Source organism: Chanos chanos, chromosome 11, assembly GCF_902362185.1.
Source record: "Chanos chanos chromosome 11, fChaCha1.1, whole genome shotgun sequence".
Taxonomy (NCBI): domain Eukaryota; kingdom Metazoa; phylum Chordata; class Actinopteri; order Gonorynchiformes; family Chanidae; genus Chanos; species Chanos chanos.
The window spans coordinates 14,485,430-14,500,115 of record NC_044505.1 but is presented as its reverse complement, the minus strand read 5'-3'; positions in this window follow the sequence as shown (position 1 = coordinate 14,500,115).

Below are 14,686 nucleotides of genomic sequence, written 5' to 3'. Positions count from 1 at the left end.
CACTCTCTTTGCGCTTATGTTTTAATGTTTTGTGGTTCTACTCTGCCAATTTACAACGCTGTAAAGGCATTTTGTCAAGGCGCAAAACACAGCATCTTTGTTTTGCGGATTCCTCATTTCTTGAGGGGTTTGATAATAGCAGTTTTAATCGTATTTGGAGAGACACGCTTTCTAAACAGTTTCCAAAGAGCAGTTTTCAATGATCGTAAACTACGGTTCACAATGATTAATAGTCTTCAAAAGTACAGTCACTGGGTGAAGACAATTATTCAGTGGGGAAGTTGAGATAATACAGAGTATGCAGGTAATCAAATCTAACATTGCCACGGTAATTCATTTAGGAACATTGTTGTCGGTGTTGATAACAGATATAAAAACTTAGGTCAATATGTCTGTAACTCACAGATCAATGTACTGACACCTTAAACCCGGTTTTCTGTCAGATCTCTTTCTGCCCTCAGCAGAATGTCATGTTGGATATCATTACAGCATCAGGCCTACAATGTTATGACGTCATTTTTTTTTTTTATGATCGCTGAGGAGACTTTCATAAGGACACAATGTCAGTCTTATGCCAGAGAAATAAGTCACACACGATTTAAGCATTTACGCGAAGAAATTTTCTCAACCGTTTCGGTTCACGGCGTGAATGCCGCGTTCAAACGGCAGTTTAAAATGCCAGCTCTCATCCCCGCCCCCCCCCCCCCCCCCCCCCCCGCCTCGCTTCTCTTTTTGAGTTTCGTATCGATCCAATATCTAATATAACAGTTTGTTTTTGGTTTTTCGGCCTGTCTGCTCCGCTTCATGAGCTGAAATACCTTATTATCGACTGGTAATAAGCTGTCTGAGGCGAAGTGATGGCTTGAACTCAATATGTATAGACCGTCCTCCCCCTTTGCGTTGAAGCTAAAGCTCGTTTTCAGATATGACTGCAGTCTGCATGACTGCACTGGAGACGCTAATATAGTGATAGCTCATGATAAGATTTCAGTATCGAAAGAAAGTAAAGCCATTTAGCTTCTCTGAAGGTACTGCAACTTCACAAATATTGATAACATAAATCGGCGAATTCTCTGGCAAACCTAATCACGTCTTCAGCCTCATATTCCTGCAGGGTGTCGTTTCAGTTGAAAACAAACATTTCTAGATCTTCTACTCCCAGGTTCATAAAGACTTTGTTTGGTTGATTTAGGTATGTTTGTGAAAGGCTAAAACATAAGGCTGTGTTCGGTACATTGTGTGTAAATTGTGTGTCTACGGTGTGGTTTTCTCTCTCTGTGGGTTGAGTTGTTCATGACTTCCCTGATGACTAAATGTAGACCGAGGGTTTCGGCCCATTACTCTGATCAAAGTAAACCAACGGAAATCAGACTAGCCGATGACACAAATCTGAAACTTACATCAGCATCATGTTTGTCTGTGACAACTTTGCATGTGGGTAAAAGGGCTGCTTCGTCCAGGAACTTTCTGTGACTAATAATGCACGAGAGACAAGTTTCCCAGAATGAAGATTAAGAATAGTCCTGGACTGAATAACATTTTAAAGTGGTGAATTTCATTTCAGATTATAATGTAGTGCAAGAGAAGCCTTAATCCTCGTCTGAAAATCGGACCCTCACCGTGAATTCAATGTCTTTTTACAAAAAAACACTCAAACGCAATATGACACATTTACACCGTACATGGGGCATTAACCATATCAGACAAACAAACAAACAAACAACCAAACAAACAAACAAAGGAGGAAGACCAATGTTGCATAAGTCGTATACAGTGCTATTATCGTGAAATAAAATATGGGAACTGTAACCTGCTTTTGAGCGAGCATCATTCGTTCTTTCCTCTGAAGGCTTTATCAGGCCTATCTAGACAGAGGAAAAACGTCTGCCATGGTCAAAATACATTTTTGTTCAAGTGTATGGTTTCGTTTCTCATACGTGATGCAAACATGCACACGCACGTTCATGTGCACAGTCTCAAATGCATAACCGACAGGACATTTGACACGTCAGCCAAGCCAAACTTTGTTAAATAATTTGTCGTGGGGCATTTGAACTATCTGAAATCTTTCGAGAAGTGAGAATTCAGGAAAAACATTGTGATTTACTGCATTTTTTTTTTTTAAAAATTGATCCTGTGGATCATTGCTGTTGAAGGACACGGGAAAAACTATTGGCCATTCACTCGTCACCTTTCGTTTTTTCTTTTTCTTTTTTCTCTTTGGAAATTTTTACACATTTCCTCACTGATAAGTGTGAGCAACTGTATGGTTATCCCAGTTATGTCTGACTTAGACATGATTCAGTCAGTCAAAGTGATTCAGTATCCATGGAAACCACTTAAAATCAAGCATATGGACCTATGAGTACTTGGTAAACTGGACAAAATGACAAGCAAATCAGCATATTTGCTTGAATTCATTTTTATGATAGATATCTCTTCTCCTTATGTTTTGAGAAACTGGTTATGGATGGCAGATGCCTTTAGGCTGTTTCTGGACACTTTACGTCTGGTGCCATTATGGATTCGATTTTTTTTTTTCACATCATTAACAATTATGAGAGGAACAACAATACTTCCCCAAAACAACAGAAAAAGTGTTTAATGTGTGTGTGTCTCTCTCTCACACACACACAAACACACACACACACACACACACACACACTCACACACACACACACACACACACACACTTAGTCTCTCTACCATACCATTTCTGTCTTTCTCTCTGTCTCTCGTTCTTACTTTTCATGTCGCTCCCACGCGCACGCAGGCCTGTACACTGGCACGCACACGTGCGTGTACACTCTCAAACACTCAAACACTAACAGAGACACACACACACAGTCACGCACAGTCTTCACCCACCTGACTTGGACGGGAAGAACTCGGGCAGACACACGATGAAGGCGACGATGATGAGGACGACAAGTTTGGTGACAGCCGCACATGTCATGACAACAGCGCGGGGACGGACAGGCCAACTATCGTGGATGACATGTGACTGTCGTTGCCTCGATGGTAAACTCTGACCTAATGCACTGACTCAAATACACAGACAGACTAACACGCTCACTTTTGGTCCCCCTGAGCTGTCGACCCTTGTCCGCTCACCGATAGAACTCCCAAACCTGGTGACTTTCAACTTCATCTCATGACTTGAAACGTGAAGCGAACTGTAAGACAACAGTTTCACCATATATATTTCCTGTCTGACTTCCTCTTTCATTTTGTGTGAGAACAGACAAATTGGGGGGAGAGAGAGAGAGAGAGAGAGAGAGAGAGAGAGAGAATTGGCTACATCATTTCTGTCAATTACATATCTCAGGGGAAACATCAATAGGATTCTGAATGCACAAGTTTAAAGGTTAAATGTTCTGAGTTCTACAGTATGATCATACAGTAAATGTTTCCATGTGATGCAGCGAGCAGGATGTCGTAGGTCTTGCATTTGTGTAACAGTTTTGAGGTCACAAGGACCAAAAAAAAAACCCCAAGCCACCATCACCACATGGGTCTCCATGTGTGTGTGTGTGTGTGTGTGTGTGTGTCTCTGAGCTTCCTTGCGAAATTTAAGGACATTTATCTAGACACCTCTTAACAGACCAACGATCCAGCAGCATGTAAGATTAACGGGTAGATTCTCAAAAACCCCCCCAAAAATACAAAACAAAAACCTCTAACAGGTACCATAGTCAAATATGAATACGACCCAACAGAATCTCTAAGAATCGTAAATCATGTCTTTTAAAGACGCGTCACTCACAACCGAGTTAACATTACTCCGGTGTATTGAAAAGATCAGTTTGAGGAGAGGCCTTGTGTTAAGAATATGTATCACAACAAGAGGTGAGTATAGTACAGATTAGCGACTTTAAAGTAAAGCAAATGTGAAAGTCTTAATATACATCACGTACATTTATATGACGTGAGACCTGACATGTAGATTAATATGACATATCAACATGTAAGATCATAGGAGTGTACTCTGCCAACGGCACTCGGGATAAGGGCCATAAGAACTGTTAGCGATGTCAGCGTTATGCCGATGAGTGGTTTGGAAGACGATAAATATGCCTGTTGTGTTTTGTTATCTTCCTTTTTCTATTGCTGGGTCTTCTCCTGTTTTAACATCTTCATTTGTCCCAACGTGACACTGAGAAAAAAACCGTACAAAGCGATGTACAAAGCGATGTGGTCTCTGAGCTCGTTTCTAAGGGTATTGTCCAGAGAGGGTTCGATGTCATTGGCTGGTAGGCTTTTTTTTTTTTTTTTTTTTTTGAGGATGTTTCCTGCCGCTGTTTGAAGAGAACCCAGCAGGTACACGTACACACACACACAGACACACACACACACACACACACCGTTATCATGACTGGTCACATTCTCACAGTGACCCACGCTGAAATCACAAGTGCCTCCGGGGGCTGAATACTTTATCTCTTACGTCCAGCAGCTTTGACTCCCCAGTGACTCTAAATCCCACTACAGTCAATAAACAGCACACACAGACACCCCCAATCCCCCCCCCCCCCCGCCTCCCCGCCTCCCCTTTCCCCTTTCCCCTAAGGGGGTCACACAAGAAGATGTTGCTCTTGCTGTTGTTGTTGTTGTTGTTGTTGTTGTTGCATACAGTGTATATGATGTTGCCCGGAATTTCAAGTGGCAATAGCTAGTTTTGTGTTTTAAAAATTCACAGTTAGGCTCGTGCATGTTATTTATTAGTTCATTTGAAAGCTTGTATCCGCCAGGCAGTCTTAAAATCTGATCTTGTTGGATGTTACCGAAATAAACACTTGACGCAAAATAAACACAGTAACTCGTAGTGATATTGTTTATAGTAATTCTGGGTGCTTTGGGGGGTTGGGGGCGCGCAAATTGTGATACATGCAGTGATGGATTTTTGCATATATGAGTTTTATATAAAAGCAACATCAATGTGGCATGAAAATAACCAATTCCTGGCGCACGTCAGGCGGATTCAGTAAGGATTATGACTCATTTTACTTATTCAATCGGTTTCCCCTCTTTCCTCCCTTATAGAGTTATGACAAGCGTTTTATCTCTTAATCTTAGAAGGAAAAAAATTCTCAAAGTCAGGCTCTGCATTATGCATGCAGTTTATGCGACTTCATGAAAGACAAGTAGAACAAAAAGCTTCAGGAATTGGGATTCGTAGCTTAGATGTGCGGAAATTGGGGCTCAACCTCAAAGTATCTGGGACAGCGTAAGTACATTAGAAGTCTGAATACAGTTGGAGTTATGACTGATTTAAAAATTGAACGCGGTATGTCGTATGTTGTGAGTAAACTGGCCACGTGAGGGCAATCAGTCACCCCAAATTCTTGGTATGTTGGGGTTTTTACAGTAGATTACGTATGAATGTCGCTTGAGCAGTGCTATTCGCACTATATAATATGTCATCGCTGTATATTTAAGCAGTTTCCGTGCAGTTTCTGTGTTAAAAAAAACTATAATGAACGCTTGAAAGTATATATCTAAGTGATTTGTGCATTCGGAGCACGAACATTCCATAAACTGGTTTGGGGTTCAAGTTTGTTCAGTCTCTGAAGTCAGTTTGTTCAGTCATGTAAAACAGCGCAAGGTTTAACACGATATCCATCTCCGACATATTTTTCACGTTTGGACAAGGTTAAATCCACCCACTTTCTTTCTTAAATGTCACACCAGTATAATTAAAGCGGATCTCGACAGACGTACTGCAACTAGCCTCTGATTAGCCTAATAGTCAACTTTTGCAGGAGTAGGCGATAACATCAGCATTTTCCCCCCTAAAAGGGTCCTCAAGGCGAAAGGTAAGGAATCTGTTAACGTTGTTCATATCGCTTTCGAGTGCACGTTGTGGACGGTAAAACAGGCTTTACAATAGTTAACATGCAACTTTTTGCAGCCGAAATAAGGGAAATGAAACGCCCAATTAGAGAGGCATTGAAAACGGGGAGAAGCGAGAGGAAAGCTCGAGGATGAATGTGGCCTCGATGTTCTGATATTTACCAAAATTCCCTATTCTACACCAAAACAGTTTTAAATATTAACTTCCTTTGACGCCTCAGAAACTCACAAAGAAATTCACAACAAGATCAACTCTTTCTCGTCAAGCACTGACCAGCCTAATATCGGACGTACAAGGGCTCGCATTTGCAAAAAGCATTGACGGCAACTGTACCATTAAATTATTCTTGCTGTGGACTGCCACCATGACCTTTCGTAATATTAAATTTAAGATATTTATTATCATCAGGCGGTCTGTTCCTGTCTTGCCCAGTCAGGAAAGATGTTTCTGTCTTAGAACAAACACCTGTCTAAGCAGTGTGAGCTGCTGCTCCTAATATAGGAGTTAGAGAGTCGATATACGGCCGTATGGCACACTGAGTGACTCTGTGCACTTGGTTACACAGAGAGATGTATTGTTGGTTCTTCTATAGCTGTCAGTCATTATCTATCTGAGTAATAAATGCTGTGCTTAGACTCGCGTGTCCGGCAGGTGTACACCGTTTTTTTTCCTGCTCGGTCACAAAGATATAAGATGTCATACTTCTGACGAAAAATGTAGCAGTATGTAGGACTGAGCAATTACTGAAGTGTTTACTTTTTGTTAGGTGTGCAACAACATCTACTGAAATGAAATTTTACATTTTCGTGACTAGAAATCAAGACAGATCTGATTCCATTTTACTCGCACCCGCAAACGCGACCTCTTTAAAACTGGACCAAAATAGAACTGTGCTGAACCAAAATAGATCAGATAATTTCTAAATCCTTGATTGATTTTCCATCCTTGACCTTACATCTGACACAGACATTTAATCCTCTGTGGTGTGTGTTTGTGAGCCTTTGAGTACTTTATGTAAGAGATGGTAGATTTTTCTCCATCAGCTGCCGTCATATCTGCTCTAATTTTACATTCATCTCTGTGGTCGACTAGTAACGTCTAAGTGTACTGTATTTATGAGACGGGAAAAATGAGCGCACTCTCTCTCTCTCTCTCTCTCTCTCTCTCTCTCTCTCTCTCTGCCCTCCCTTGTGGATGTAGTGATTTTTAGTTTGTTTTGAATGAGTCAGTGTGTTGGCTACTTCCTATTCAATGTACCATGTGTATACCACTATCTCTCTCTCTCTCTCTCTCTCTCTCTCTTACACGCACACGTAGTATCTCTCTCTTCTTACTCACATACCTTGCTTCCCTGCTTCTGTGTGTGTGTGTGTGTGTGTGTGTGTGTTTGTGTGTGTATATGTGTGCAGTTATGTTCTGATTAGATGATAATTAATCGTGTGCGTGTGTGAGTGTGAGCACTGATATCTCCGATGGTAGGATGTACAGAGCGTCAGATATAGCTTATGTTCTTACGCCTACACACTCACAAATGTACATGCACAGTACACAGAGACACACCATACAAATACACCATTCACTTGCTCACTCACTCACTCATGTAGTTATACACACAACAAAACACAATAGTTCACATGTATATTTTGGGAGTGATCATTAGATTCACACCAACTCATCCAGATCTGAATAAACAGATGTTGACTGAAACAACTCTGTGCTTTAAACCAGTCTGTTGATTGTGCTTGTGTGCAAACACGCAGTGTTAGTGATAACTGCTGTGAGACATAGAAATGCCGCACAATACGGAAGGAAGCAGTGGCCGAGAGCAGTGTGTTGTTGTCTGTGTTAAATGTGCTTCAGCTCCAGTAGAGGAATCCACAGACGGGAGGAGAACAGGCACCGAGAACCTTGTTCCTGTATTTTTAATTAGCTTGTGCCCGAGACCTACTGCTAAATATAGAACAGAGACGAACAGAATCGCAAAGCGTAACAAAAAAAAACAACAACAACAACAAAAAAAAAAACATGAAAGGGGGCATGTGCAGCCTGTCTTTGTTTTTTGTTTTATGTTTGTTTATTTGTTTGTGCTCTCTCCCTCTCTCTCTCTCTCTCTCTCTCTCTCTCTCCCTCTCTGTCTCCTTTCCTCTGTCTCTTGAACGGAGGTATAGGCAGAAAAGCATATGGTCATGACGGGGGTTGATGTTGTAACCTGCAAGGTTATTTCTGCAGGGTCTTCAGCTGGGAACCATCCTTCACTGATGCTTCACCCCGTTTAATCCCAGACCGTGTCAGGACGGGCCGGGCAGCGGTCAGGGACGTTCTCCCCCCCCGCCGCCGGATTTAGATCAGTCAGGCGCCACCACCACCACGTGGCTTCTCAGTTCCCCACAGACACTGAGTGTTTCTGAAGTGTCTCGTCCCTCGTAGCGTTTGTTCCGTCCTCTGTTTCACCTGCTGTGGCCCCCTTAAGAAAACACTTAAATACAAAGTCACCTTACCTGCAATGCTTACCTGTGCGTCTGCCCCTTCCGTCTGCCGGACGTGCGATGTATACACACACACACACACACACATACGTATATGGGTCATTCTGTGTCAAATCAGATAAGGTTGTTGCAGGTCCGTCTCAGATTTTATTCAGGCCGTGTCTATATCACGAACGGGTCCCAAAACCAAGGCCTGTAAAATATTGCTGTTCAAATCCCGTGTTTTCATGGTTTTTTCCAGCCCTTGATATTATTTTATTTTTATAGCTTCGAAAACGCCTTATCTGGGAAGCCATGTGTAGGCATTAATATCTCGATAAGTGTTTTTCCTAGCCTCACCAAACTTTGTGGGATGGAAGACAAGCATGTTTTTCTTCATGCCAAAAACCATTAAAAGCCTGTACCGCATGCCTGTTGATTTTTATAAGGCCCTAGACTTGGAAAAAAATGCAAAATTGAGAGTACTGCAAACCCACATTTTTGCACCAATATGATATCAATCATTATTTTTTCTTCAAATACAGTCTTTTATTAATCTTGTGCTGATGTTTTAGGTCTCTTTCACCGATGGACATGAAGATATTATGAATAAAACAAGGGCTGGTGGCATATTTTGGTCATTTTCATAGGACCAAAATGGTATGTGGTGTGACTAGTAGGAACATAAAAATGTACATGGAAATTGCTTGGTGTATGGTTATTAAGGGTACAAAGTGCCAATGTCCTTCTGTTTTGTCTTCATACAAAAATAGACAGATTTAAGAAATATTTAAACCATTGGCAGAAAAACATCCATTTCAGGATTACATTTTTTTTTTTGCCTCAGTATCTCCACCAATATTGAGTTCCTGTGTCATTGTAAGAAATAAAGGGTGAACTTGTTTTCAGTATGTTCATTGTAATAGAGTGCATTTGAGATGGGAATTGTGTCTCTGGTAAGGTCCTGGATATTAAAAATAAGTGAAGTATTTTGATAAAACCTCTGGTGTAAGGAGGGCTAAGTGGTGTCCTAAATGGCCCTCTCATGTGTAGATACTGCAGTGGCCTTTGAGCACTTCCCAGCTACCAATCAGTGAACAATGGAACGTAGGGATTCCACTTATCAAGAAAACACCAATGCATGTACCCAATGCAGTCCTGGTTAAAGGATAATAGTTTTCATCACATGTAATGTCTAGTACATAATTTGCTACATCTGAGATGGACTGGCGACCTGTCCAGGGTGTTTCCACGTCTTTCATCCAGTGAGCGCTGGGATAGGCTCCAGCAATAATTCTTCCTGGAGGTAAAACAATGCCTTTAACTATGTGTATTTATATATGAAGGGAACATGGAAGGGCATTGGCACTTTGCACACTAAATGACCACACACTATTTCCACATACAATTTAGTGCTCCTACTAGCTCCCCACATACCATTTTCGTCCTATGGAAATAACCTAAAAATGCTACCATGCCTTGTTTTATTCTTAATAACCTCATGTCCATTAGTGGTGGAGACCTCAAATATTGGTGCAAAATTAATAAAAGATTGTATTTGAAGAAAAAATAATGATTGATACCACGTGGGTGCAAAAAATGAGTACAATTCCGTCAATATCACTCTTGTTTAGGAATTTAGCACTTTTTTTCCAAATCTAGGGCCTTATAGACAATCAACAGGCATGCAGCACAAACATTTAGTGGTACAGTCATTCTGAGAACATGTGTGTCTTCCATCCTACAAAGCTTGGTGAGACTAGGAATAATACACATTAAGATATTAATGCCCAAACATGGCTTCCCAGATAAGACATTTTTTTGAGTGTAAAAATAAAAAAAATATCAAGGGCCATAAATGAATAGATAAAAAACATTGGGATTTGAACAAAAATATTTTACAGGCCTTAGTGTTGGGACCCAAACATTATATCAGACAAACTTTGAACAAAATCTGAGTCTGTACTGTGACCTCATTCCTGGATTCTGTCTGATGTGACACAGAATGACCCACATAACTGTGATCTGAGGTTCTGTAATGGCTTACCAAGACCATTGTGGGTGCACCACATCATGCGGCCTCTTGGTTCCCCCAGGTTTTCTCTCTTCTTCACAGCCAGAGCCAAAAACTTCCCTTTCCTGCTTCCTCAGAGAGATCTTTTAGGAACTTTTTTTTTTTTAACTTTCGCTGACGTGAAGCCAGTGTCTCTCAGGAGGTCCGCTTGGTTGAGAGGCACGCGTAGCCGCGGCAGTCAATTTCTGCTGGATAGGTTGTTGCTCTCCAGCGTTTCTCTTGGCGTTCTGCCGCTAGTTCAGCGTACCGCAACTTTTTTCTTTCATATGCTTCCTGGATGCCGTCCTCCTACGGAACTGTCGGCTCGGCTATCAAGGCACGCTTCTCGGTTGCCGTCCGCGGGACGACGTCGGGTCTCAGTGCGGCGGCGGTGATGTCAGTGGGGAACCTTAGCAGCTCGTCGAGCTCTTCTCTCATTGGCCGGTTGTTTCCTGGGGCCGAGACTGATGCTCTGTCATGCGCGGGGCAGTCCTGCAGCGATTGTCCAGCTGTTACAAAATGGATGAGCTGCTACTGGTGACATTGGGGCTTCTCGTTTGCCAAGACTCTCACGCTCTCTGTCAGTTCTGCCAGCTTCCTCAGCGTCTGGTCATGCCGCCACCTGTAACGACCCTGGGGCCATGGGAGTCTTGCAGCCACACAGGATGTGGTGGAGACTTTTACCTGAGCCATTTCACACAGGACTCAGTTCTCCTCTGAGCCGGACCATCGCGCCGGATTGGCTGGGCGAGGGAGGGTATCGTACGTGGCTCTGATTTAAACGCTCAGTCTTGCCTGAGGGATTTTCCACTGGTCACTCCATCCCGTTGGCCTTGGGAGAATGCCCTCCCACCTTGTCCGCTGGCCTTGCTGGCGTTGGCTAATGGACTTTACCAAGAACTTGTCTTCCTCTGTTCTTGTCACTTCCGTGACCACCAACCTCTTTCAGTTCATTTGCAGATGCTTTTGGCCAAAGCATTTGTGGCTCTCCCCAGCCCAGACCGCGTCTTCCTTGTTGGGTTCTTCCCACGAGTTCTTGGCGCTCTAGATTAAAGCACCAAGAACTCGTTGGAAGAACCCAATAAGGGGAGCAGCGCGTTGTCATCTGTGTTAAATGTGCTTTAGCTCCAGTAGAGGAATCCACAGACGAGAAGAGAACAGGCACTGAGAACCTTGTTCCTGTATTTTTAATTAGCTTGTGCCCGAGACCTACTGCTAAATATAGAACAGAGACGAACAGAATCGCAAAGCGTAACAAAAAAAAATGTGAAGGGGGGCATGTGCAGCCTGTCTTTGTTTTTGTTTTATATTTGTTTGTTTGCTCTCCCTCCCCCCCCTCTCTCTCTCTCTCTCTCTCTCTCTGTCTCCTTTCCTCTGTCTCTTGAATGGAGGTATAGGCAGAAAAGCATATGGTCATTACACAGTAAAGATTCTTGTCACGTTCAACAGCACAGCTTGCACAATAGTAAACAAATGGAGTAAGATATTGGAGACAGGAGAGCGAAATGACAAGGAATGTGTGTAAAAACACATACACACCCACCCACTCACACACACACACACACACACACACACACACAAACACACACACGGGCAGAGAGAGAGAGGATGCTCAAGGACAATGGGGTGCAGTGAGTTCAGAGTGAGTTCTCTGTTCTAGCTCTACATTTCTGAGCTCAGACGGACAAGCATAATATGCATGAATATTTATTTAGACACACATGACGAAGACACACCTCGTCCGTCGAATGTCTTTAACTTGGTTCTGTTGTCGTAATGGCTTTCTACCGTTGCAATTTTGCCCCCTTTTGCGTGCGCTTTGAGAATGAGTAAGATGCAGTGGAGTTGATCGACGGCTTATCAACAGATAGAAGTCGAGTTTTGCAGGAATGCCCCCCGAAGGCGTGAGTTTTTAGAGAAATGTGTGAAGCACACACACATACACACGCATATAGGCCACTCTCCAGGATCTCTTAGCTGGATGCCCACAAATGCGTAATCTGCCAAATTATCAGCTAAAATTCTAAATCCTACTGGTTTGAGTCGTTTTTGAGAAATTTTCCTTCAAACATCCAAGTTCAGAGAGAGTCTTGCTGTTCTTCCTATCTTTTCCTTTCCATCCGTTTCTTCTCTGGAGTGAATGATGAATAAGTGATAGAGTGAGTGATAAATTATGGATAGAGGAGAATTCACCCCTGGATGTCTGCTCTAGAGATGGAAGGCAGAGATTATTACATCATATGCAATGTTGTCCTCAGAATGTTTTCATTTAAAGGGATTCTAGAATGTTTAGAGAGCCTTCCATGTTCTGTTGTCTAACCAACGCTGGAGAGGAGGTCAGAGGGTTTTTTTTTGTTTGTTTGTTTGGTTTTTTTGATTCGCCATAATCAAAAGTGAATTATTTATTTAATATAAAATGTAAACAGGTTATATACATTCACATCAAGGGCTGCTATTGCTATTTTCACTCAAAAATGCACAACGTTGATGACATAGATAGTTATTTATCTGTCTATCTGTCTACCTATCTATCTGTCTATGCATGTATCCTTCTTTCTGTGTATCTTTCTGTCTCTCTCTCTCTTGCTCTCTCTCTTTACCATTATGAATAGCATACAAAAGAGGAAAAAAAACAAGGGATCCAATAAGCAGAGAGAAAGAATTATAGCCGCCCAGTAGTCCCATATTGCTTCATAACTCCTGTATTCTGTCTCTCACTCTCCCGGTTTCTGACTGATGCATTCGCCCAGTACAGCTGCCGCTGCGACTGGACAGATGTGGAGCCATTATGTTTCATGTTTCTCTGCGTGACTCTCTGTGACTAATAGCTCCCTGGTGACTGTGGAGTGCTGAGACACGTACAGAAAAAAACCACACACTGTTTCCAAGCGCAGACTGCAGGGCTGCAAGACTGTAGATCTGTTGGAGAGATTGGGTGGAGTTAGATTTAGAGAGAGTTTGTCTGTGATTGTTGGTTTCAAACAGCACTTAGGTCTAGACCATATAATGGAAACTGCTCATAGAATTTAGTTATTATTTACTGTTTATTTAGGATTTATTCTGTTATTTCTCTATAGGCTGGATGGGTTTTTTTTTTGTTTTTTTTTGTATTTGTTGATTGAGTGAAGCACAGGTGCTTGGTCCCCCTTCTCATTTTCCTCCGTCAAAATCATTGATTGGATGAAAAACTTTCTAGAAAATGCCCCCCCCCCCCCCCAATATCTTTCCCTTTCTGCTCTGTGTTTTTCTCTCTCTTTTTTTTTTTCTTCATCCTGTTTTTCCTTTTTCCTTGGCTGCACTCCAGGTCTGTCATATCTCTCTCTTTCTCTCTCTCTCTCTCTCTCTCTCTCCCTCCCTCTTTCTTTCTCTCTCTCTCTCCCTCTCGCTCTGTGTGTGTCTCTCTCTCATTTTCTCTCTGTCTGATCGATGAATTGGGGAGTACAGCGTTTGCTTGTGTTAAGTCATCAGAATTTAAAGGTTATCTGAATGGAACCGTTTTTGTCCCTCAGCGAAGCAGTGAATATCTCAACTGGCCTCAATATAGCTGAACGAGCCCCCCCCCAAAACCCACACCCCCCCCCAACCCCCGCCCCAAGAAACTTCAATATTATTGCTGTATGCTCATTTTGTATACCACATGTCAAGTCGGACTTGAGCCAAGTAATTCATATTTTTCTGGCCTGCCCTTTCAAACTGAACGCTAGGTCATTTTGTTCTGGATAGAGTTTCCCAAAAGTATTTTTACACATCCTTCATAAAATCACTTGTTAAAGATGTTGGTCTGTTACCCTAAACCCTTGTATTCACATCCTGCTTTGTGAAAAAAAAAATTATGATTTTGCTGTGTTAGACAACTGCGGCTTCAAATCCACTATGTTTGGCGCTGACGGTTTTTCCACTTATAATGTTGGTCTCGGATGGCTTTTTTCTCTCACTACAAAGTCAAGATGCCAATTTTTGTTAACTAGTTTTGATGGATGGTAGCTGGCCATTGAAATGAAGATGCGACTGAGGTTCTGGATCTGGCCTGTTTATCACTAATTGATTAATTAACATGCAAATGAATTATCCGCCTAATTGACATTTAGCTCCTTTCATCTCACTGGACGTTAACTTGTCCGGGGCCTCTCAGAGGAGGAGAACGGCCTAATGTTAGCACATTACCGTTCCGAGGGGAAAGGACGAAAGAATAAAGGAAAAAGGAAAAAAAAAAAAAGATTTTTTTTTTTTTTTTGGAATCAGTCTCCATTTTACTTGGCAGAGGTAGGTCTGTGCTGCTGGAAGGCATGTTTTCCAGCGATCCAGGGGGGGAAA